The 24,389-nt window shown below is 40.7% G+C and overlaps 1 protein-coding gene across 7 annotated transcripts in view; it reads left to right on the top strand.

The window, feature by feature from the left end:
* The window catches only part of PARP11 (poly(ADP-ribose) polymerase family member 11), a 152,293-nt gene that overhangs the window by 65,551 nt on the left and 62,353 nt on the right, over nt 1-24,389 (top strand). The gene's annotated exons all lie outside the window — the stretch shown is intronic.

The following is a 24,389-nucleotide window of genomic DNA, read 5'->3' as shown; positions in this document are numbered from 1 at the left end:
CAACTGAAGTTTTGGGATGAACTTCTGTGGGTGGATGAACACTTTAGTGATGAAGTGTTCCCCAGGATGCATCATAGTCTATTTACTGTCCTTGGGAGAAAATCACTGACCGCCTTGCAGCTGCCTACCCCAGCATCTTGTACATGGCCAAAGGCAACTTGCATGGTCCTCTGTGTCACCACATTCCCACAGGAACCCATTTGCCAGGAAAATGAAATACAGTGTCTGCATCTTTTGTTTTTTCAGTCAGCCCACAATGGATAATGAATCCAGACCTCAAGGGCAATGTAATGACAGTGTCCAACCCCTGAGAGGGTTATTATGCAGAAGGTGGGGGCCAGCTGCTCTCCATTTTCTTTGAGAACAGACAAGAGGAATTGGATTTAAACCATGGCACAAGATGTGTCAGTTAGACATTAGAAAGAATTGCCTGTCACAGTTCGAGGCATGGAATTGGTGACCAGGGACAGCTATGAAACTGCTTTCCTTGGGGACCTTTTATGAAGGAAAGACTGGTAGATGGATGGGGCCACCTGCCAAGGTAGGTGTGACACAGAAACTACCTTTGCGATCTCCCTCCAGGAGTACATGTGCTTGTCCTGAGAACCACTGTCTCATAAGTCTTAGCACAAGATGGGTTTGTACCTTATCTGCCCTGCTAGACTCTAGCAGTCTTTAGGCAATGACTAGCATGGTGCCTTGCACGTAGTTGACGTTCAAGAAAGTTTTTTTTGTGTGTGAGAATGAATTAAGATGATACTTGTTTTTGAAATTCCTCAATTCCTCACCTTCCTCTTTTCTACCCTCTTTGTTTTATTCAGCACCCTTTCTATCCCAGGTGATCCCCAAAGTCTCTTCCAACTCAGACATTTTAGTAGTCTGGGTTTACTTATGTTGTTAGTATACCATTTTTACCTTTCTTTAGAAACATAGGTCTTATGAGTCACATATGAATGTGAATTTCCTAATAACAGAATAATGATTTCTAATTATATACATTATTTTAATTAACACAATTCAGTGGACTGGGCATCATGAACTCAAGTTTGCTTTAAATAAGCAGTCTAAAGCTAAGAGTGTGACCTGTCCAAGCTTAAACAGCTAAGAAGGATGTAAACTCACATCTGTCTGACCCAAAGCCCGGCACCTAAACACAGTGGGTTTTCTTACTCAGGAAAAGACAAAATTTAGAAAAGAGTCTAAGGAGAGCCCAAAGACAGTAGTATCCAAAAAGAGAATAGCAAGCCCTGTTACTGGAATGAGTGAGACAAAAATTGGACTCTATGAGGACCTGAAAACCTCAGCTACAGGTAAGATCAGCCCTGGCATCCCAGCTGCTTAGTCCTGCCTACCTCTAGCCCAGCTACTGCTCAGTGCCCACACAAAGCAGACAGTTCCCCAGGTTGTCCGTTAGAGTGAGGAGGTTGTCAGGTGCCAGAATCTATACAGGCACTTAGGGCCCGGATATCTGAGCTTATGTTACTGCTTTGCAACCTGGGGAGTCTAGCGTTTCATCCATCTGCAGAGTTAATTTTCATCTCTCCCTTTCTGGCCTCTGAACCACTGGAAATTGGGTCTCTCTGTCAACAGTGTCTTTGACTGTTTATTTTCCACTTCTCCAGTTGCATTTTATTCTCAGCTTGGATCATTAACCCACTGTGTGGAAATTTTGATCAGACTTGGATCCTAGAGGACCAACGCTGTGGTGTATTTAGCTGCTGTTTCAGTAATAGCAAATACTTAAACCCGTAATGCACATTGCCCATGGGCTGTCTGCATTGAGTTGTTTTTCTACTAAATGTGTTCATCTGCCCAGACTCCTTTTAAAGAAAGTAATAAATTCCCTCCCCGCAATTATAGTGTAATTCACTGGGAAAGTGTGGTTTAATTTGTGCATCATTTTCTTGGATCAAATAAATCACCCTAAAGCAATCTTCAGTTGAAGTTTTGTTATTACAAAGCCCGAGAAGATCATCCAGTTATCATTTAGAGTGGTTATCAGCCTGTTCTACAGTGGGGAGCTGAAAAGGAAATACAGGTTTATTTTCAGTGGCCCTTATCTTGGTGTTCAGCCACTGCCATCCTCCGTGCTTAAAGAGGGCAGGAGGAGCTGGAACTTGGAACTCTCATTTTGAAAAGATGACAGACTCCAGGGATACACCCACTAGACTTTTAAATTCTTTGAGGATGAGACCTATGCTCGACATTTGTATTCAAGGTAGCATGGCGTAATGATTAGCAATATAGACTCTGAAGCCAGACAGCCTGGGTTTCAATCCTGCCTGTGTGGCACTAGCTGGCTGTGTGACCTCTCAGTACTTCCGTTTCCTCATCAGTAAAAGTACCTATCTCTCAGAGCTGTTGTGATGATGAAGTGAGTTAACATATGTAGAGGGCACAGGATGCACCCTGGGCTGTAAGTACTGTATATCTAACTGTATAGTCTGGCACTGAGTAGGCTTAATAAATGTCTGTGAATGAATAGCAGCATTCCATCATTCACCTGTAATAATTTCTTCCTGGTATCGTTACTACTAGATCAACAAGGTAGGGATAAATTTCTGGAGGAAAAAAACGTTGTAGATAGTTGGAATGATTGACCAAGAAGAGAGTGAAATATTCTGGGGGAGGTTCTCATGACCACATTGACTCTCCTCAGTCAGGGATTCTCGTGTATAGTCCTCCATATTAACAAGGAGTTGGAGGCCTCTAGAGAGGAAGTGTCACTGCAAATTCTTCCAACAAGAGAAAACAGTTGTCCTCTGCTCAGGTAGATCATAGATCATAGCACATAGATTTGCAGTGTGCTACTCTATCTTGTAAATATGCCACTGAGTTCCACTAGGGGCACAGCTAAGTTTCTGCTGATTTTTTTTTAGCACTGAGATTGACATATCCTGAGCTAATGAATATGCAAAACCTTTCCGGTACGTTTGCTAGCTTCATCCACTTCTAGGCAGTCCTCTAGCTGAGTCTCCCAAGTATGATTCCTGGCCTCTATTGCATTTTTACCTCCTGGTGCCTGCTTTTTACACCATCAACGCCGCCTCTCCCCATCCTCCTCTGTCCTCTTCTATGTGACACCCAAGCCTTTGGTTAAGAATAATTCAGCCCACCGGGCGCGGTGGCTCAAGCCTGTAATCCCAGCACTTTGGGAGGCCGAGACGGGCGGATCACGAGGTCAGGAGATCGAGACCATCCTGTTTCACACGGTGAAACCCCGTCTCTACTAAAAAATACAAAAAACTAGCCGGGCGAGGTGGCGGGCGCCTGTATTCCTAGCTACTCGGGAGGCTGAGGCTGGAGAATGGCGTGAACCCGGGAGGCGGAGCTTGCAGTGAGCTGAGATCCGGCCACTGCACTCCAGCCTGGGCGACAGAGCTACACTCCGCCTCAAAAAAAAAAAAAAAAAAAAAAAAAGAATAATTCAGCCATTCCCAATACTTAGAAATCGTAGAAAACATGAGTGTGGTCTGGCAGAGGAGCGTTGTCTGGTTGTCTTGTAAACGTTACAGATGTGGCAGATCCATTTGGCTTTACTGTGTCTTTAATATATATGTTTGTGTGCGTGTATACATGTGCACATACACACATACATCCAATTACACATCCATGCATTTTTAAAAATATGGTGTTTGTACTCACATGGCCCTAAGCTGTAAAATATCTTGCTTTTCCTACTACTCAAGGCTTTTTGCTTCCTGTGTTCCTTCTACTTTTCCATAATTGTAATCTCAGAACATTCACATGACACCAAATGTTAAGTGTAGTTCAATGCCTAGAAGTCAGAGCAAGAAAAGGAGAGATTTGCCCCCATTTCATAGTTTCCTAGCATGAGAACATTTATATTGTCCCTTATTATATGCAAGTATACGTAAGTCTTCCTTGCATTCCCCGCTGTCTAGACTCCAAGGTCTTCGGAGAGAGGTGCTGCTTCTCAACTCTGTGTCCCCACCTTCTCTAATAGTGCGCAGCACACAGTTTGTTAGATGAAGTAGGAATGCTTATTTACTTGATAGCGTGTGTGTGTGTGTGTATGTGTTTGTTTGCAAAGAGCAGAAAAAGGAGTTTATTGTAGGACTACATTAGAACTGGAGCTGGAAAATTCCAGGATTTCAGCAGTTTTTAAGATACCTGCCCTCTTTCTCTCCCTTTGGAACTATCTAACATGACAAATTTTCTCATCTCTGCATATCTGCCCTTCTTTCCTTTGGTACTCACTGATCCATTCCCTCTGTATTCCTCAACCTAAATTCTGACTGCTTAATGTAGAATCCTACTACATTTATTGGACAACATCCTTCTTGTTGGGCGGCCTCATAGGTTGAAACCCAGTCTATGATTGAGCTACGTTGGGTCAGATGCATATTCCAGTCTAATCAGTAAGCACTGCTGCCCGAAAAGACTGCCTGGCCTTGCTGTGTTGAAGGATGGGGTTGGTGGGGAGCTGTGGGAAGTGCAGTTAGAGGGATCAATAGATGATGCAGGAACATTGTAATTCATGACAGAGTGTCCCTGAAAAAAACGGTGCTAGTACACTGTAGCAAAGAAGCAAAAGGACTGCTAACTACTGGGTGATTGTTACCAAGCCCTTCACGTATATTAACTAATTTAACCTTTTTTTTTTTTTTTTTTTTGGTCGGGGTCGGGGGCAGGTGTGTGGAGTCTCGCTCTGTCGCCCAGGCTGGAGTGCAATGGCGCGATCTTGGCTCACTGCAACCTCCACCTCCTGGGTTCACGCGATTCTCCTGTCTCAGCCTTCTGAGTAGCTGGGATTACAGGCGCCTGCCATCACCCCCAGCTAATTTTTTGTATTTTTAGTACAGACAGGGTTTCACCATGTGGGCCAGCCTGGTCTTGTTGACCTCAGGTGATCCACCCACCTCAGCCTCCCAAAGTGCTGGGATGACAGGTGTGAGCCACTGCGCCTGGCCTTAATTTAACCTTTTATGATGTAATACTAGTCTTGTCAGATGTAGCAAATAAAAATACAGGAAGGATACCTGTACAATATTTAGGATATACTTAAGAAATTATTTGTGATTTATCTGAAATTCAAATTTAACTGGGTATATTCTAGCCACTCTATCTCCATTTTACAGATGAGGACACTGAGGCAACTCACCTCACCCCAGGGCACATAGCTAGGAATTGGCAAAGCCAATTTGGTTTTAGTACCCTGTGCTATCCACTGTGCTAGTCTGCTGCTTTTAAATCTGTGTTAATGGCAAGCATGTGCGTGCACACACACACACACACACACCACTCCTTTATTCTTGTCACCATCTTTCAAAAATAAGAATCAAAGACCAAAGTGTCCTTAGATGTTGTGTCAGAGTTCAAGCAAGGGACGGAAATCACAGCAGAAATTTGGACAGGGAAAATTTAGTATAAAGAATTGTTTTGTTTTTTTGTTTGTTTGTTTGTTTGTTTTTTGAGACAGAGTCTCACTCTGTCACCCAGGCTGGAGGGCAGTGGCGCGATCTGGGCTCACTGCAAGCTCCGCCTCCCAGTTTCACACCATTCTCCTGCCTCAGCCTCCCAAGTAGCTGCGACTACAGGCGCCCACCACCTCACCCGGCTAGTTTTTTGTATTTTTTTTTAGTAGAGACGGGATTTCACCGTGTTAGCCAGGATGGTCTCAATCTCCTGACATTGTGATCCGCCCGTCTCGGCCTCCCAAAGTGCTGGGATTACAGGCGTGAGCCACTGCGCCCGGCCAAGAATTGTTGACTACATAAAGTTCTGTTAATTACTAAAAGGGGAAAAGGAGCTCTAAGGAGCAGCAAGGCAGTTAGCTGCAGAAAGTGGCTACTACATCGAAGACTAAGGGACAAATGAACAAGGAAGGAACTTACAAACTGATAGAAAAGGTCCCTGCAAGGCTGGATTCAGACCTCTGAGGAGAGTTCCTGGTTGTTACAGGAACTTGTTGCCTGTAGTCCTGGTGCCAAGGAAGCTTGCTGAAGGGCACCTGCTGTTAAACTGCATAGGGCAGCCTGCCACTGCTGTAAATCCTGACCGGGATAATCGCATGCCGATCTGCCTGCCACTGCACGGAAAACAGAAAACTAGATGAAGAAAAAGGCCTCCGTCTTCCAGCCGTGCCTTGTTCGTTCCACACTCCTTATTGTCAAAGCCTAACGTGGAGCCGGCTGGCAAAGGAGAAGTATGGCCTGTAGAGTTCAGCCCCACTATTACAAAGCAGGATGAAGAAACTGGGCTTGGAGCTGAAACATAATAAATTACTAACTGGTACAGATGGAAAGTACATTTTTCAGCCCGAGGATAGAAGAAAGCCCCAAACATCATCACACAAAAGGAAGACAGATTGGCTAAGAGAGGCATTTACATTAAAAAAATGACAGCATTTGCTAAAATTTATAGATACAGTGTAGCTTTCTACAGACCCACACAAGTACACTCACACCAGGGACTGGGCTTCTTGTACATAAAAGAGCAGTCTAGTTCAGGAAAAGTACAACAAGGTTATTTCTTTCTTTAAAAAAACCAAATTGCATAGAGCACTAAAAAGATTATAACATAACGCTACTGCACAGACATGAGGAAATGGCATGATTACCAGGGGGACAAAAATGTCATTTCTATTTTTTATTTTTATGACTTTGCATTTCTCATAGTAATGTTTTGTTCAGATAAACTATCATACTAGAGAAGAACCTTGATTGTCAGTTATCTCCAAAAGTAATTGTAGTTGCCTTGTGCTTTAGATACTTCAGTGAGTTTTTAGTCTTGTCTGCTTTTCAAACTTAAGAGGGACATCTGACAACTTTATTGGGGTATGATTGACAAAATAAATTGCACATATTTAAAGTGTACAATTTCTGGCCGGGCGCGATGGCTCACACCAGTAACCCCAGCACTTTGGGAGGCTGAGGCGGGCGGATCATGAGGTCAGGAATTTGAGAACAACCTGGCCAATATGGTGAAACTCCATCTCTACTAAAAATACAAAAATTAGCCGGGTGTGGTGGCACGTGCCTATAGTCCCAGCTACTGGGGAGGCTGAGGTAGGAGAATGGCTTGAACCTGGGAGGCGGAGGTTGCGGTGAGCCAAGATCGTGCCATTGCACTCCAGCCTGGACGACAGAGCGAGACTCCTAGACTCCGTCTCAAAAAAAAAATAAAAATAAAGTGTACAATTTGAAAAAACAAACAAACCAAAACAAAAACAAAAAGAAAACTCTGGGCGCGGTGGCTCACGCCTGTAATCCCAGCACTTTGGGAGGCCGAGGCGGGTGGATCACGAGGTCAGGAGATCGAGACCGTCCTGGCTAACACGGGGAAACCCCTTCTCTACTGAAAATACAAAAAAATTAGCCGGGTGTGGTGGCGGCGCCTGTAGTTCCAGCTACTCGGGAGGCTGAGACAGGAGAATGGCATGAACCCGGGAGGCAGAGCTTGCGGTGAGCCCAGATCGTGCCCCTGCACTCCAGCCTGGGCGACAGAGCCAGATTCCGTCTCAAACAAAACAAAACAAAACAAAACTGAAGGTTTACAGGGACACATCTCTTGGAGTAGAGCAGTCTGCGTCCAAGGTATTGGATAAGCAAGACAAGGTGTTATAAAGCCTATTGTGTAAATATATACAGAAGACTGGGAGGTTTCCAACCGAATAAATAAATGCCCGGTACAGCGTTAATGTAGCTGAGAAATTCATCCTGTAAGAAGTTGAGTCAAAAAAAAAAAAAAAAAAAAAGACAGCAACCAGCCGTGAAGGGATAAGTCACCCTTTAGGGAGCATCCTTAGTTATTACTTTCGAAAGGATAGTGATAAACATTTACAATGTAAAATAGCATTTACTCCCTGAACTCTTGACATTTCTGGAGCATCTAAGACTGATGTTTTTGAGGCAAGTGCAGAGATTCAATGAACTGTGAAGACCCCATTCACTGGCAGAGGGAATAATTCTAAGAGGACGATTAATAGAGACAGTTTTTCCAATGTGAAGAATAAGTCAGACATCAGGTCTGTTACTTTTCGTTGTGAGACAGTAGCCATTCTACACAGTCAGCAGTTACTTATTTTTCTATAGAACCCCGACTTTCCTGTCTTCATAGCAGCTTCTCTAATTGCAAAGTATCCTCTCTGATTTGCTCTCTAGACAATCGGGTCTGTCCTGCAAACTGCTGACTCTCAGCCTTGCTGGGCAAATTGAACTCATCACTCTTTGGAATACTGATGTTGTCAAGATTAGTTCAAGGGGCACTCTTCTTTTTATTGGAAGCATGTTTCACCCTCCTGCCTCCCCTATCAGTGATGTCTCTTAGTATTTATGGAACACCTGCCCCCCACCCTGCACCTGTTCTGCACTGATGGAGTGAAAGCCCAGACCATTCTGCAGGCATGAAAATAACTCCTATCTACAGCCCAGAGCTTTGCATTCATCCTCTTATTTACATTTGCGATCAGGGCTACCTCTTACTCCTAAATATCTTAAGTATCTTAGTATCTTTAGAGATTTTTAAATATCTTTGTATGCTTTAGAGATTTTTATACTTCTAATATTTCCTTGAGAGTCCATACAGTTGAGTGATTAAAACCATGGGCCAGACTTCCCGCATTCAGATCACCAGGTGATATGGTTTGGATATTTGTCCCCTCCAACTCTCATGTTGAAATGTGATCCCCAGTGTTGGAGGTGGGGCCTGGTGGGAGGTGTTTGGGTCAGGGGAGTGGATTCCTCAAGAATGGCTTGGTGCCCAACCCGTGGTAATGAGTGAGTTTTCACTCTATCAGTTCATGTGAGAGCTAGTGGTTTAAAAGAGCCTGGCATCTCTCTGACTTCCTCTCTTGCTCTATGACATACTGGCTCCCCTTTGCCTTCTGCCGTGACTGTAAGCTTCCATTTTGATGGGCTCTAATGAGAATTAGTGTGCACATAAGAGACCTAGAATAGGATCAACTGCTTTGGCAGTTGTCCTCCTGTATCACAGAATTAGAAGACATCAGACAACAGGCAGTATAGGACCTCGATCCCTTGAAAGATGAGAAACAAACTAGGTGAGCCCTATGATTTTCTCAGCTTACTGACTGGAGGCAGTTTATAGACTGCAGTGCAGGGCAAGGGAATCCAAAGGGAGCCAAGAGACATTTGCAGGCTGGGATTTAGAAAGAGCGAGGAGGGAATTCTCTCTCAACAGTGGCCCTTTTAGGGACCCAACAAAACCTACAAATATCCAGTACTGAAAGCTGACAGCAAGATTTTTGCCAGGACTCTTGATGATGGATGGTTTTATTTCAAAGAAAGGAAGATGTTAACACAAAGAGAAGTTTGCAGACAGGCATTTAGAAGGAACTAGGAATGGAATTCTGTCACACCAGTGGGTCGTTTAGAGACCCATCAAAACCAACAAATATCTGGCCTGAAAGCTGACAGTAAGCTTTGTGCCAGAATTCTACACACATGCGCACGCGCGTACACACACACACACACACTGTTAGAACTAATAAATTTAATAAAGTTGCAGGATACAAAATCAGCAAACAAAAAGTTGCACCTTAGAAAAATGAGCTTTTCTAAAAAGAAGCTAAGAAAACAACTCATTTATAAAAACATCAAAAAGAATAAAATACTTAGGAAAAAACTAAGGAAGTGAAATCATTATACACTGAAAACTGTAAAACACCGATGAAAGGAATTAAAGGAGATTACAAATAAATGGAAAGACATCATGTGTTCATGGATCGGAGGACTTAATATTGTTAAAATGTCCACAGTACCCAAAGCAATGTACAGATTAAATACAATGCTTATCAAAATGCCAGCGGTTTTTTTTTTTCTTTTTTTTTACAAAAATATAAAAAACAACCCCCAAGTTCACTTGGAGTTACAAAGTACCCTGAATAGCCAAAACAATCTTGAGAAAGCAACAAAGTGGGGGGACAGCATACTTTCTGGTTTCAAAATATATCAGAAAGCTACATTAATTAGAACAGTATGCTATTGGCATAAAGACAGACATGTAGACTAATGGAACAGAACAGAGAAGCCAGCATAAACCCAAGCATATACAGTCAACTAATCTTTGACAAGGGTGCCAAGAATATACAATGGGGAAAGGATAGTCACTTCAACAAATGGTGTTGGGAAAACTGGATACCCACATGCAAGAAAATAAATTGGGTTGCTACCTTACACCACACAAAAAAATCAACTCAAAAAGGGATTAAAAACTTAAACATAAGACCTAAGACTTTATAGAAGAAAACATAGGGTGAAAGTTTTATGACATTCATCTTGGCAATGATTCTTTTATTTATATATGTGTGTGTGTGTGTATACACACTTTAAGTTCTGGGGTACATGTACAGAATGTGCAGGTTTGTTACATAGGCATACACATGGTGGTTTTATGACCCATCAACCATCATCTACATTAGGTATTTCTCGTAATGCTATCTCTCCCCTAGTCCCCCACCCCCCGACAAGCCCCAGTGTGTGATGTTCCCCTCCCTGTGTCCATGTGTTGTCATTGTTCAACCCCCACTTATAAGTGAGAACATATGGTGTTGGTTTTCTGTTCTTGTGTTAGTTTGCTGAGAACGGTGGTTTCCAGCACCATCCATGTCCCTGCAAAAGGACATAAACTCATCCTTTTTCATGGCTGCATAGTATTCCATGTTATATATTTTTGCCACATTTTCTTTATCCAGTCTATCATTGATGGGCATTTGGGTTGGTTCCAAGTCTTTGCTATTGTGAACAGTGCCACAGTAAACATAGGTGTGCATGTGTCTTTACAGTAGAATGATTTATAATTCTTTGGGTATATACCCAGTAATGGGATGGCTGGGTCAAATGGTATTTCTAGTTCTAGGTCCTTGAGGAATCACCACACTGTCTTCCACAATGGTTGAACTAATTTACACTCCCACCAACAGTGTAAAAGCGTTCCTATTTCTCCACATCATCCCTAGCATCTGTTGTTTCCTGACTTTTTAATGATCGCCATTCTAACTGGTGTGAGATGGTATCTCATTGTGGTTTTGATTTGCATTTCTCTAATGGTCAGTGATGATGAACTTTTTTTCATATATTTATTGGCTGCATAAATGTCTTGAGAAGTGTCTGTTCATATACTTCGCCCACTTTTTGATGGGGTTGTTTGTTTTTTTCTTGTAAATTTGTTTAAAGATTTGTTTTCTTGTAAAGTTCTTTGTAGATTCTGGAGGCATTGATGGAACATATCTCAAAATAATAAGAGCTGTTTATGACAAACCCACAGCCAATATTATACTGAATGGGCAAAAACTGGAAGCATTTCCTTTGAAACCAGCAGAAGGCAAGGATGCCCTCTCTCACCATTCCTATTCAACATAGTACTGGAAGTTCTGACCAGGGCAATCAGTCAAGAGAAAAAAATAAAGGGTATTCTATTAGGAAAAGAGGAAGTCAAATTGTCCCTGTTTGCAGATGACATGATTGTGTTTTAGAAAACCCCATCATCTTAGACCAAAATCTCCTTAAGCTGGTAAGCAACTTCAGCAAAGTCTCAGGATACAAAATCAATGTGCAAAAATCACAAGCATTCCTATACACCAATAACAGACAAACAGAGAGCCAGACCATGAGTGAACTGCCATTCACAATTGCTACTAAGAGAATAAAATACCTAGGAATCCAATTACAAGGGATGTGAAGGACCTCTTCAAGGAGACCTACAACCACTGCTCGAGGAAATAAGAGAGGACACAAACAGATGGAAACAACATTCCATGCTCATGGATTGGAAGAATCAATATCATCAAAATGGCCATACTGCCCAAAGTAATTTATAGATTCAATGCTATCCTGATCAAGCTACCATTGACTTTCTTCACAGAATTGGAAAAAACTACTTTAAATTTCATATAGAACCAAAAAGCCCGCATAGCCAAGACAATCCTAAGCAAAAAGAACAAAGCTGGAGGTATCTTGCTACCTGACTTCAAACTATAATGGTACTGGTACCAAAATAGGTATATAGACCAATGGAACAGAACAGAGGTCTCAGAAATAACGCCACACATCTACCACCTGATCTTTGATGAACCTGACATAAACAAGCAATGGGGAAATGATTCCCTATTTGATAAATGGTGTTGGGAAAACTGGCTGGCCACATGCGGAAAGCTGAAACTGGATCCCTTCCTTACACCTTATACAAAAATTAATTCAAGATGGATTAAAGACTTAAATGTAAGACCTAAAACTATAAAAACCCTAGAAGAAAACCTAGGCAATACCATTCAGGACATAGGCATAGGCAAAGACTTCATGACTAAAACACCAAAAGCAATGGCAACAAAAGCCAAAATAGACAAATCGGATCTGACTAAACTAAAGAACTTCTGCACAGCAAAAGAAACTGTTATCAGAGTGAACAGGCAACCTACAGAATGGGAGAAAATTTTTGCAATCTATCCATCTGGCAATGATTTCTTGAATATAGCATCAAAAGCACAGGCAACAAAAGCAAAAATAGGCAAGTTAGACTACATCAAACCAAAAAGCCTCTGTACAGCAAGGAAACAAAGTGAAAAGGCAGCCTATGGCATGGGAGAATGTATTTGCAAATAACATATGTGATAAGTGGTTAATATCCAAAAATAAAAGGAACTCCTTTAACTCAAGAACAAAACAAATAACAAAAAGTAGGCAAAGGAATTGAATAGAAATTTCTCCAAAAAGACATACAAATGACCAAGAAGTATATGAAAAGATGTTTAACGGCACTAGTCATCAGGGAAATGCAAATCAAAATCACAATGAGATATTACTATACACTTATTAGGATGACTATTATCAAAAACAAAAAGATAAGTGTTGGTGAAGATGTGGAGATACTGGGACCCTTGTACGCTATTGTTGGGAATGTAAAATAGTGCAGCCACTATGGAAATAATATAGAGGTTCCTCAAAAAAATAAATCTATAAATAACATATGATCCAGCATTCCCGCTTCTGGGTATTTACCAAAAGAATTGAAATCTGGGTCTCAGATATATTAACACTCTCATGTTCAATAGCTAAAGTGTGGAAACAACCTAAATGTCCATTGACAGATGAGTGGATAAAGAAATGTGCTATATACATACAATGGAATATTACTCAGACATAAAAAAGGAGAACATCCTACCATCTGTGACAATGTTAATGGACCTTGAAGAAATTATGCTAAGTGAAATGAAGCATAGTCACAGGAAGACAACTACTACATGATAATTCATATATAAGGTGTATAAAATAAACACATGGAAGCAGAGAGTAGAATAGTGGTTGCCAAGGGCTGGGGGAGGGGAAATGGAGAGTTGCGATTCAGTGGAGCATGAAGTTTCAGTTATGCAAGTTGGTTAAGTTTGAAAGATCTTCACAACATTGCAGCTATAGTTAACAATACTGTATTGTGCATTTAAAATCGGTTAAGAGGGTAGATCTTACGTTAAGTCTTCTTACCTAAAAAAAAGTCTTTTTCAGATGATTAAAAATCAAAAAGAACCCATGGCCAGTACACCTGGACTAAAATAAATCTTCATTTAAATTCCTCAGGCAAAAGGAAAGTGAGGAAAGGGATAGGAAATGGAAATCTGGATCTATAAAAAGAAGTGACGAATGCCGAAGATGGAAATCATGGGGACTAAAAAAGATATCTTTTCTCGGCTGGGCACGGTGGCTCACGCCTGTAATCCCAGCACTTTGGGAGGACGAGGCGGGCGGATCACGAGGTCAGAAGATCGAGACCATCCTGGCTAACACGGTGAAACCCCGTCTCTACTAAAAATACAAAAAAATTAGCCAGGCGTGGTGGCGGCGCCTATACTCCCAGCTGCTGGGGAGGCTGAGGCAGGAGAATGGCGTGAACCCGGGAGGCGGAGCTTGCAGTGAGCTGAGATCGCACCATTGCACTCCAACCTGGGCAACAGAGTGAGACTCCATCTCAAAAAAAAAAAAAAGTTATTATTAAAGACTACTGACTGTTTAAAGCAAAAATAAAAACAATGTACCATGAAGTTGATAAAATATGTATCAGTAAAATATATGACAACAATAACACAGAGGACAGAGGCATGGATGTAAGTATAGTGTTGTATGTTTCTTATGTTACAGAGGAAGAGGAATGATACTATGGGAAGGTAGACTGTGAAGAACTAAAGATAGATACTGCAAACCCTAGAGCAACTCCTTAAAAGAAAGAGAAATAATTCATAATCTAATGATGGAAAGAAAATGGAATTATAAAAAATATTCAATTAACTCAAAGGCTAGAAAAGAGCAAAAAGGGAGCAAAGAATAGATGGGACAAAGAGAAACTGGAAGTAAGATGGCAAATTTAAACTAAGGAACCCAATTAAAAGCCAGAAATTGTAAGATTGGATTAAAAAAAGCAAGCCTCAACTATTTGCTATATTCAAGAAACTCTACACATATATATGAAACCGTATATATACATATATATGTATATATGATTTATTGAATGATACCAATAGGTTAAAAATGGTGGAAAAAGAAATACCACACAAACACTTATTAAAAGAAAGCTAGAATGGCTATATTCATAATAGACAACGTAGATTAAAAACCAGGACTATTAGCAGAGATAAAGAGGGACATTTTATAGTGACAAAGGGGTGAATTCATCAAGAAGACAAAAGAATGCAATACATGAAGCAATATTTGATAGAACTGAAGGGAGAAATAGGCACATACACAATTAGAGTTGGAAACCTCATTATTCTCCCCAATAACTGATGAATCAAATAGAAAACAACCATAGTGCAATAGAAGACTCAAAGAACTCTATCAACCAGCATAACCTCATTGATATTTATAGAACATTCCATACAGCAAGAGCATAATACACATTTTATTCAGGTCTTCATAGAACATGCACCAAGACAGACCATATACCAGGCCGTAAAATTAGTTGCAATACATTTAAAATATTGAAATCATACAGAATATGTTATTTGTCTACAACAGAAATAATAACATAAATATATCCAGAAAATCCCCAAATAGTTGGAAATTATCACATTGCTAAATAACTCATGGTCAATAAGAAAATGTAAAAATTATTTGAATGGAATTAAAATGAAAATGCACATGTTAAAATCTGTGAGATGCAAGCCGGGCATGGTGATGGGGTGTCTATAGTCCTAGCTACTCAGGAGACTGAGGCGGGAAGATCACCTGGGCCCAGGAGTCTGGGCAACATAGTGAGAACCTGTCCCCCTGGCAAAAAGAAAAAAAAAATCATTTTAAGATGCAGCTAAAACACTGCTTAGAGAAAAATTTGTTGCCTTGAATGATCATAATAGAAAATAAAAAATACTTTGGCTGGCTGTGGTTGCTCACGCTTGTAATCCCAGCAGTTTGGGAGACCGAGGCAGCTGGATCACCTGAGGCCAGGAGTTCAAGACCAGCCTGGCCAACATGGTGAAACCCTGTCTGTACTAAAAACACAAAAAAATTAGCTGGGCGTGGTGGCGCACATGCCTGTAATCCCAGCTACTCAGGAGGCTGAGGCAGGAAAATTGCTTGAACCTGGGAGGCGGAGGCTGCAGTGAGCCGAGATTGTACCATTGCACTCCAGCCTGGGCAACAAGAGGAAAACTCTGTCTCAAAAAGGAAAAAAAAGAAAGGGAAAGAAAAAATATTTTAAGTTAATAATCTTATTTTTCACCTTACAAAATCACAAAAAGAAGAGCAAATTAAACCTGAAGTAAGCAGAAGGAAGGAAATAATAAAGATAAGAGTATAAGCCAAAGATACAGGAAACAGAAAAGCAGTAGAGAAAAACCAATGAAACCAAGAGCAGATTTGCTAAATCAGTCAATAAAATTGATGTGCCTCTAGGTAGCCTGATATGGTAAAGGGAGAGAAGACACGAATTACCAATGTCAGGAGTGAAAAAGGGAATATCACTGCAGATTCTATAGACATTTAAAAAAATCAGGATATATTATGAACAATTTTATGCCAATACATTTGACAAATAAAATGAAAAATTCCTTGAAAATCACAAACTAAAAAAGCCCAAACAAGAATAAATAAACTGAAGAGCCCTATAGCTATTTAAAATTTCAAATCTGGGCCAGGTGCAGTGGCTCACGCCTGTAATCCCAGCACTTTGGGAGGCTGAGGTGGGCGGATCACTTGAGGTCAGGAGTTCAAGACCAGCCTGGCCAACATGGTGAAACTCTGTCTCTACTAAAAATACAAAAAAAAATTTAGCTGTGTGTGGTGGCGGGCACCTGTAATCCCAGCTACTCGGGAGGCTGAGGCAGGAGAATCACTTGAACCCGGGAGGTGGAGGTTTCAGTGAGTCGAGATCGCGCCACTGTACTCCAGCCTGGTGACAGAGCAAGACTCCATCTCAAAAAAAAAAAAAAAAAAAAAAAAATCAAATCTGTAATTTAAAACCTACCAACAAACTTCAGACCCAAATGACCACTAGTGAACTCTATCAAATTTTTAAGGAAGAATTAATACTGATTCTACATATGTTTTTATAAAGTAGAAGAGAAATGATGCATTCTAACACATTTTATGAATCCAACATTTTCCAAATACCCAAACCAGAGAGAATTATTACTGGGAATTTATCAGTGTCCTGTATCAGTCTATTCTCACAATGCTATAAAGAACTATCTGAGACTAGTAATTTATAAATAAGGGAGATGTAATGGGCTCATGGTTCTGCAGGCTGTACAGGAGGCCTGTCTGGGGAGGCCTCAGGAAACTTACAGTCACGTTTGAAGGTGAAGGGGAAGCAAGCACATTTCACATGGATGGCAGGAGTGAGAGAGAGAGAGAGAAGGGGGAGGAGCTACACACTTTCAAACAGCCAAATCTCGTGAGAACTCTATCACAAGACAGCCCTTGGGGGATGGTACTAAACCATTAGAAACCACCCTGATGATCCAGTTACCTCCCGCCAGGACCCACGTCCAACACTGGGGATCACAGTTCAGTATGAGGTTTGAGTGGGGACACAGAGCCAAACCATATCAGTCCCTTATGATGATAGATGTAAAAATCATTGACAAAAATATTAGCAAATTAAGTCCAGCAATGTATAAAAAGAATAAACTTCATGACAAAGAGGTTTATTTCAGGAGTGCAATATTAATTTAACTTTTGAAAATCAAGTAATGTAATTCACCACACTAATAAACAAAAAGACAAACTATGTGATCATCTCAATAGATGAAGAAAAAGCATTAGAAAAAAAAAACTCATTCATGATAAAAACTCTTTGCCAACTTGGAACAGAGTGGAACTTTTTCAAGCTAAATAAATGGAATCTTTGAGGAACCAACAACTAACATCATACTTATTAGTGAAAACTGTATGCTTTCTCCTTACGATTGGAAAGAAAGCAAAGATGTCTGTTCCCTCCCCTTCTACTCAGCATTATACTGGAGGTTCTTGGCAATGCAGTAAAGTAAGAAAAAGAAATAAAAGGAAATAATGGAAAGGAAGAAGTAAAATGGTCTTTACAGTCATCATGATCTTGTCTCTAGAAAATCTTAAGGACCTACAAAAAAGTGAATAGAACTAATCAGAGTTTTTAAAGATTGCACAATATAAAGCCAATATACAAAAAAAAATTTGTATTTCTATATACCAGCAACAAATAATTAGAAATTTAAATAACACAATATCATTTACAATAGTGTTAAACAACATGAAATACTGAGGAATAAGTTTACTAGCCTTAGCAACATGGTGAAAAATACAATAACTACAAAAATTAAATGGGTGTGGTGGCGTGTGCTTGTAATCCCAGCTACTCGGGAGGCTGAGGTGACAGGATCACTTGGGCCCAGGAGGCAGAGGTTACAGTGAGCCAAGATCGCCACTACACTCCAGCCTAGATGAGACAGCAAGACTCTGTTTAAAAAAAAAAAAGAGTAAGTTTACCAAGATACGTGTAAGACCTTTACGTGAAGAACTCTATGCTTATGAATTGTAAGACTCAATATTGTTAAGATGTCAGTTGTCCTCAAATTGTTCTATAGAATCACATAATAACAAGCTGATTCTTACATTATATGGAAACTCAACGTTCTTAGAACAGACAAGATAGTGTTGAAAGAGAAGAATATTTAGATGGGTTTATGCTGCTTGTTTTCAAGACATTAAAAACTACAGTAATCAAGATAATATCATATTGGAATAAAGATGGATGAGCAAATTGAGAAATAGATTCTTACATATGGAGTCGATTTGGGTCAAAGGTGCCAGTTCAATGGGAGAAGTCACAGTCTTTTTTTTTTTTTTTTTTTGAGACCGAGTCTCACCCTGTTACCCAGGCAAGAGTGCAGTGGCGTGACCTCGGCTCACTGCAAGCTTCGCTTCCCAGGTTCACGCCATTCTCCTGCCTCAGCCTCTGGAGTAGCTGGGAATACAGGCGCCCGCCACCGCACCAAGGTAATTTTTTGTATTTTTAGTAGAGACCAGGGTTTCACCATGTTAGCCAGGATGGTCTCAATCTTCTGACCTTGTGTTCCGCCTGCCACGGCCTCCCAAAGTGCTGAGATTACAGACGTGAGTCACCGTGCCTGGCCCGTGATAGTCTTTTAAGCAAATAGTATTGGAACAATTGGATAGCCATATAGAAAAAAATGAACTTTAGCCCTTATGTCATACTATTCATAAAAAAACACACACACACAAAATAGATGATATACCCAAACATAGAGCTAAAATTATAAAACTCTAGAATAAATTTTGGGAGAAAAATTTTATGAACTTGGAGTAGGCAAAGATTTCATGGATATGACACAAAAAGTACAAACCCAAAGTACTGTTGAATTAAACTATTAAAATTTAAAACTTTTGTTCTTCAAAAGACAGTGCAAAAGAAAATAAAAACGCAGTTATAGCCCAGGTAAGGGGATTGGCAAAATACGTATCTGATAAAGGACTTGTATCCAGAATATGAAAAGGACTCTTACAACTCAGTAAGAAAAATGACCTGAATTTTTTCTTTTTTTTTTGAGACAGAGTCTTGCATTGTTGCCTGGGCTGGAGTGCGGTGGAGTGATCTCGGCTCACTGCAACTTCTGCCTCCCAGGTTCAAGCGATTCTCCTGCCTTGGCCTCCTGAGTAGCTGGGATTACGGGTGCGTGCCACCATGCCCAACTAATTTTTTGTATTTTTAGTAGAGACGCAATTTCACCATGTTGGCCAGGCTGGTCTTGATCTCCTGACCTCGTGATTCACCCTCCTCGGCCTCCCAAAGTGCTGGGATTATAGGCGTGAGCCACCGCGCCCAGCCCAACCTGATTTTTTTAAGTGCAAATGATCTAAACAGATACTTAGCAAAGAAAATACACGGATGACAAATAAGCACATGAAAAGATGCTCAACATTATTTAGTTTTTAGGGAAATGCAAATTAAAGCTGCAGTGAGATGCCATTACATACCCACTGGAATGGCCAAAATTATAAAGACTGGCATTACCAAGTGTTGACAGTGATGTCGAGCAGCTGGAACTTTAATTCATCACTGGGAGGAATGCAAATACGATACAGCCACTTTGGAGAACAGTTCGGTAGTTTCTCATATAGTTGCTTTATGACCAAACAGTCCCACTCTTGCAGATTTACCCAATAGAAATGAAGATGTTTGTCTTACAACCAAAGTACCCACAAACTAGTTAATGGATACACAATAATAAATATAATGGATGTATTTATTCATTGGAATACTACTCATTCAATCATATTACAGCGTGGGTGAATTCAGAAATATGCTAGGTAAAAGCAGACACAAACGTGTACGTTTCCATTTGCATGAAATTCTAGAAGAGGCAAGACTATCGTGATAAAAAGGAGATCAGTAGTGCCTGGAGTCATGGGTGAGAGGAAGGACCGATGGTAAAGGGGCACAAGAGACTTCTAGGGGTGATGAAGATCTACTGTCTTGCTTTGTCATGGTTACAAAGTGTATACATTCGTCAAAACTCATCCAACTTCACTCTTACAATGCGGAGTGGATAAATAATGGAATATTGACAACAACAAAAAGGTACAAACTACTGATACATGTAACAATGTGAATAAATCTCACAGATGTGTTGAGTGAATGAAGCCAGACACAAAAATACATACTCTATTCTTCTGTTTATTTGAATTTCTAGAAGAAGCCAAAAAAAAAAAATTAATCTGCATTGAAAAAATCAGAGATATGGTTGCATCTGAAGCAGGAGTGGGGAGTATTGGCTGAGAAGACGCCTGTGGTCATTTTCTGGGATGGTGGTAAAATATTCTTTATGCTGACTGGAGCGTGAGTTACATGGGTATATGCATTTGCCAAGACTCATTGAACTATACACTCAAGATCTGTGAATTTCATTGTGAAATCTGTGAATTTTCACTTAAGATCTGTGAATGTATACCTCAATAAAATTTTATTTAAAATTTAAAGAAATGCTGTCATATGCACCATTTTGTTTGTCACAGTAACTTGAGAGAGAGGAATGCAGCAAAACCTCTCCCCATTTCACCTTACAGAAATCCAATGTTTGAATCAATTATATGACTTGCCTGAGATCACACAGCTGGGATAAGAATTCAGTCTTTTACTCCTGTTCCTCTCTTCTTTCTATTTAATGTACTATTTAGTGGTTTAAACTGAACCATGAACACAACATATGTGGTCTTTTGTAAATTAGCGAATGGAATGTGGTGTTCTGCAGCCAAAGCAAACCTGTATGTTTTCTGAAGCAGTGGGACCCAAATAAAAACAGGAACATAAAAATATCCTCTGCAGTGATATCTCACATGGGCATGGCACAGTGTTTAAATTGCAATCCGTATCCCATCATTTTCACCACCCTTTGTTAAACTGTAAAAGAAAACCACTCAATAACAGCAATTCTGGTTGACAACTTACAATTAATCAGCAGAGTTGTTGTCCATATGAGTTTGTTACGAAGTTCAGATAGATGTGAAGCTGTTTTGTCTGAGACATCAGTCACTCATTACTGCAGGAGTGTTAGTGCACTCAGGGTCTTCTTCCTTTCTCATGGATGTTTCTCCTAAAAGTGCAGTCATAGTGGAAGCAGTTGATCTCCTCAAGCACAGAAGCATCATTTTATCACTGAAACACGATGATATAAAATAGCTAGATCTTCCTGGTAAGTTCATAATGTCCAGTTGTATGAAGTCACAAATGTCAGGGCTTCACTGTCAAAGAGGAATGGTAGATTATACGTTCAGCGATCAGATCACTCAGTGTTTTCTGGTTCTGATTTCTCCATAGAGAATTTGAGAAATAGCTTTTATGGCGAATCGATTTCTAGATATTGTTACTATTAATTGGCTTCTACAAAAGTTTAGTTTGGCTTAGGTAAGTTCCAGCTTTGCCTGGTTGGCGGTTTGTTTCTAGAAAAGCTTCAGATGCATGAGTCCATTCCTGCATCTTTCTACCTCTAGATGGGGCTCTTCTCATTTCATCCTGATTTCATAGTCTCCAAAAATGCCGGGGAAGAAGATGGCACAGCTGCTAATTGTCATGCTTTCTTCTTTTTATGAAGGTTCTCACATGAAAAATAGTTCCCTCCCTCCCTCCCTCCCTCCCTCCCTCCCTCCCTCCCTCCCTCCCTTCCTTCCTTCCTTCCTTCCTTCCTTCCTTCCTTCCTTCCTTCCTTCCTTCCTCCTTCCTTCTGTCCTTTCCCTTCCTCCCTCCCTCCCTCCTTCCCTCCCTCCATTCCTATAAATGTTACTATCTACTCTATGCCAGTCATTGGAAATGTAAAGGTAATAATGACATAGTCTTTCTTAAATTACATCTAACAACACAAACAGATATGTACTCAGATAATCATAACACAATGTTAAAGTGCCATGATAAAGGGCAAGGAAGATGAACTTGCAAAGTTAAGTTAGGTCTAGATCATGAAGGGGTTTGTATATCATGCTAAGGGTTTGAACTTTCTTGAGAGGGCAATAGAGAACCTCGGAGTGCTTTAGGCAGGGAGGAGTCATGATCAGAGCTGAGTGTTGGAGACATCACTCTGGCCTCAGTATGAAGGATGAATTAGAGTTTTGAAGACTAGAGCCTCCTTTGCCAACTCTCCATTTTCCTGACCTCTTCTCTCCCTTTCTCTTCTCTTTCCTTTTCTAGCTATACTCCCTTGTGCTGCTATGAGAAGTGATGTCACCTAGTCCTGCTGCTTTAAACAGGATCCATTAAGTGATGACTCCCAATTTTATATCTCTAGCCCAGACCTCCCCTGTGACCCACTGCATCCTACATTTAAAAGCCTTCTCAGTCTTCATTTGGCTGTCTAAAACTTGTTCTTTCCCTTGTCTTTTCCAGCATAGTAAGTGCCACCATCATCCATCCCTTTAGTTACCCAAATCACTCCCCATTAGACATGCTCTTCTTTCTTCATGCCCCACACCAATCCATCACATCTGGGCTGTCTCTAAAACATATCCTGACTCCATCTACTTCTCCTCATCTCCACTATTGCCTTATCCCAAGCCACCATGATCTTTCATTTGCACTATTGCAGTAGCTTTCTAACTGTGCTCACCACTTTCCTTTTGAGCATACACCAATCAGAGTGATTTCTTAAACATAAAAAGGATTATATCACTCTCATGCTTACAACCTATCAGTTAGTACCCATTGCACTTAAAAAAGTTCCCAATTCCAATCTGAGAACCAAAGGGTTCTCCATTATTTGGTCTACCCATCCTCACCTGGGTCGCTCTCTCTTGCTCATTATACTCCAGCCTCATTGTTCTTTCAGTCCCTCCATCACTGTGCTGTAATCCTTCCCTCTTCCTGGCGTGCTCTGGGCAAAGCTGGATGCTTGCTTCTCCTTCAGACCTCAGCTCCCTCCTCTCAAGCTCTAGAGCCACCCTATCTCTGTGGGCCCTCTGTGCTCAGTTACTCTTTCTCACATCACTCTGCTTATTTTCTTCCTAGAAAACATGACAATGTATAATCGTCTTAGTTATTTTATTTTCTGGCTCTCCTACTACAGTATAAGCTCCATGACACTAGCAACTTCTCTCTCACTCACCACAGTGTCCTCAGAACCTGAAAGAGACCATGGTACAAAATGCACATCATGGATGACGTATTTCATGTAGGGGCTGTAATGGTAGTTTGAATGAGCAATTATGCGGGCTTCAGTGAAATGATGTCAGGATGGGAAGCAGAGGAGGTTTCCGTGAACATTTAGAAGATTGAATCAGTAGGACCTGGTGACTGAATGAGTGTGAGGATGAGGAAAAGCAGTAAAAGGTATTTCTTGACTAGATGCATAAGCATGCCATTGATGTGATGCAACATTCGGGGAGAGGAGCAGGAAAAAGCAAGGGGGAGTGCAAGAGCAATGAGGCTAGGGAGAGATAAGCATGACAATAACTTGATCTGTAGAGCTGGCTAGGGTTCTAAGAACATTTTGTGAGTAGAATTAGATTGTAGACATTTTCATTTGAAATCTATGTTTTTGAAATTTAGGCATATGTTAAGACATTATTTCTGAGTCTAGTTCCTTTCTCTAATTCTATTTCCAATTCTCTGCCTCCTCTCTTACCTTTAGAAAAGTGTTTGATCTGATACAATCAAATAAAATGGCATAACGTCAATATCACAGTTTAGTGGTTTGATCAAGATTTTGCATTTTCCCCGTATTTCTAATATAAAGTTTGTTTGAAACATTTAAAAGTCTCCTGAACCACTTGACTTTTCACATCCTAAACATACTTTGAGCCCAGCTAGTGAAATTCACTGAGTCAAAGAAATGGAGAGTATTAGAGGCAGATGGGCTTCAGAGGTATATTAGTTGGTTCCCACACTGCTATAAAGAATACCTGAGACTGAGTACTTGATAAAGAAAAGATGTTTAATTAACTCATAGTTCTGCTTGGCTTGAGGGCCTTAGGAAACTTGCAATCATGGCAGAAGGTGAAGAGGAAGCAGGCACCTTCTTCACAAGTCAGCAGGAGAGAGAGAGAGAGAGAGCGTGCAAGCAAAAGAGCAAGGAGGTGCCACACTTAAAACCATCCACTTAAAACATCACACTTAAAAACCATCACGGTAGTGAGAACTCCCTCACTATCATGAGAACAGCATGGGGGAAACTGCCCCCATGAGCCAGTCACCTCCCACCAGGTCCCTCCCTCGACACATGGGGATTACCATTCGAGATGAGATTTGGGTGGGAACACAGAGTCAAACCATATCGAGAGGCCATTTAGTTCAGGTGAGGAGAAAAAAGCCCCAAGTTAAATATAGCTTGCCAAGTGGTTGAACTAGGAAAAGAACTCAAGGGATGTTTAATCAAATCCACTGAGCAGCACTGAATTTGAACCTCAGCTCCTGATTGCAATGGAAGAAGTCTTCAGAACACT

The sequence above is a fragment of the Chlorocebus sabaeus genome, chromosome 11 (genome assembly GCF_047675955.1).
Source record: "Chlorocebus sabaeus isolate Y175 chromosome 11, mChlSab1.0.hap1, whole genome shotgun sequence".
NCBI classification, from domain to species: domain Eukaryota; kingdom Metazoa; phylum Chordata; class Mammalia; order Primates; family Cercopithecidae; genus Chlorocebus; species Chlorocebus sabaeus.
Note: the sequence above shows the minus strand (reverse complement) of the source record. Positions and strands in the feature narration are given on the sequence as shown.